The sequence below is a fragment of the Callithrix jacchus genome, chromosome 6, assembly GCF_049354715.1.
Source record: "Callithrix jacchus isolate 240 chromosome 6, calJac240_pri, whole genome shotgun sequence".
Taxonomy (NCBI): domain Eukaryota; kingdom Metazoa; phylum Chordata; class Mammalia; order Primates; family Cebidae; genus Callithrix; species Callithrix jacchus.
Genome location: NC_133507.1, coordinates 36,149,037 through 36,151,483, shown reverse-complemented (window position 1 = coordinate 36,151,483; position 2,447 = coordinate 36,149,037). Strand labels below are relative to the sequence as shown.

The 2,447-nt window shown below is 42.4% G+C and overlaps 1 pseudogene; it reads left to right on the top strand.

Annotated features, from left to right (window-relative positions):
* The first annotated feature begins 819 nt into the window (after positions 1–819).
* On the top strand, positions 820–2,084 carry LOC100396081 (L-lactate dehydrogenase A chain pseudogene; annotated as a pseudogene).
* The last annotated feature ends 363 nt before the right edge of the window (positions 2,085–2,447 follow it).

The window sequence follows — 2,447 nt, the reverse complement described above, 5'->3', positions numbered from 1 at the left end:
ATGTGTCAACAGAAACCTTCAGAGCTGCAAAGCAAAGAGAACAAAGATTAGAAAAAAAAAAACCCACACACCCAAACCAAACCGGAATAGAAAGCCAAGGACTATGGGGCCAACTATAGAAAGGTATAACATGTGTGTACTGAGAGTACCAGAAAGAGAAGAAAGAAGAAATAGCTGAAACAATGAGAGAATTTCCTCAGATTAATGTCAGACATCAAACCACAGATCCAGGAAGTTCAGAAAACACCAACCAGAATAAATGCCCCCAAAACCTCCACACCTAGGCACATCATTTAGAAACTACAGAAAATCAAAGATAGAGAAAATTCCTGAAAGACACTAGAGGAAAAAAATGCCATACCTGCAGGGAATAAAGATAGTAATTACATCTGACTTCTCTCTAAAAATAATGCAAGTGAGAAGAGAGTGGAGTGAAATATTTAAAATGGGGAGAGAAAAAAAGCACCAACCTAGAATTCTGCATCCTGTGAAATGATCCTTCAAACGCGAAGGAAAAATGAAAACTTTCTCAGACAAGCAAAAAGTGTGGGACTGTGTTGCTGGTAGAACTGCCTTGCAGAAATGTTAAAAGAAGTCTTCAGGCTGGGTGTAGTGGCTCATGTCTGTAATCCCAGCACTTTGGGATGCCGAGGCAGGCAGATCACCTGAGGTCAGGAGTTCAAGACCAGCCTGACCAACATGTCAAAACCCAGCCTGGGTGACAGAGCGAGATTCTGTCTAAAAAAGACAACACAGGTGCTGGAGCAGCTGCCGCCGAGTCCTGATCCCACTGCTGAGCGCCCTCGAAGCCCGCCCAATGTGCATTCCTGGTTCCTTTTGGTTCCAAGTCCAAAATGGCAACTCTCAAGGATCAGCTGATTCATAATCTTCTAAAGGAAGAACAGACCCCCCAGAATAAGATTACAGTTGTTGGGGTTGGTGCTGTTGGTATGGCCTGTGCCATCAGTATCTTAATGAAGGACTTGGCAGATGAACTTGCTCTTGTTGATGTCATTGAAGACAAATTGAAGGGAGAGATGATGGATCTTCAACATGGCAGCCTTTTCCTTAGAACACCAAATATTGTTTCTGGCAAAGATTATAACGTAACTGCAAACTCCAAGCTGGTCATTGTTACGGCTGGGGCACGTCAGCAAGAGGGAGAAAGCCGTCTTAATTTGGTCCAGTGTAACGTGAACATCTTTAAATTCATCATTTCTAATGTTGTCAAATACAGCCCGAACTGCAAGTTGCTTATTGTTTCAAATCCAGTGGATATTTTGACCTATGTGGCTTGGAAGATAAGTGGCTTTCCCAAAAACCGTGTTATTGGAAGTGGTTGCAATCTGGATTCAGCCTGATTCCATTACCTGATGGGGGAAAGGCTGGGAGTTCACCCATTAAGCTGTCATGGGTGGGTCCTTGGGGAACATGGAGATTCCAGTGTGCCTGTATGGAGTGGAGTGAATGTTGCTGGTGTCTCCCTGAAGACTCTGCACCCAAATTTAGGGACTGATACAGATAAGGAACAGTGGAAAGAGGTTCACAAGCAGGTGGTTGAGCGTGCTTACGAGGTGATCAAACTCAAAGGCTACGCATCCTGCTCCATTGGACTTTCTGTGGCAGATTTGGCAGAGACTATAACGAAGAATCTTAGGCGGGTGCACCCAATTTCCACCATGATTAAGGGTCTCTATGGAATAAAGGATGATGTCTTCATTAGTGTCCTTTGCATTTTGGGACAGAATGGAATCTCAGATGTTGTGAAGGTGACTCTGACACCTGAGGAAGAGCCCCGTTTGAAGAAGAGTGCAGATACACTTTGGGGGATCCAGAAAGAGCTGCAACTTTAAAGTCTTCTGATGTCATACCATTTCACTGTCTAGGCTACAACAGGATTTTAGTTGGAGATTGCGCATGTTGTCCTTTTTTATCTGATCTGTGATTAAAGCAGTAATATTTTAAGATGGACTGGGAAAAACATCAATTCCAGAAGTTAAAAATAGGAATGCTTTGTAAAGTCCTACAGCTATATTCTGATGCTGGATGGTGGTAACCTTGTGTAGTCCTAAACTAGTCAGTGTGAAATAGTTCTGCCACCTCTGAGGCACCACTGCCAGTGCTGCACATGCTGCAGTTGCCCCTTGAGCCAGAGAGATGTTCATTTGTTATATAACTTCCTGGCTCCTTCACTGAACATGCCTAGTCCAACATTTTTTCCCAATAGGTCACATCCTGGCATTCAATGTACAGATCCAATATCGCATGTCTTGTTCCGAAGGATCTTATTTTGTGAACTATATTTCAATAGTGTACATTACCATACAATGTAATATAAACAATGCAACCAACTATTCAAATGTTACACCAACTAAAACCCCCAATAAACCTTGAACAGTGAAAAAAAAAAAAAGACAAAACAAAACAAAAAAACTTTTGTTTTTCTT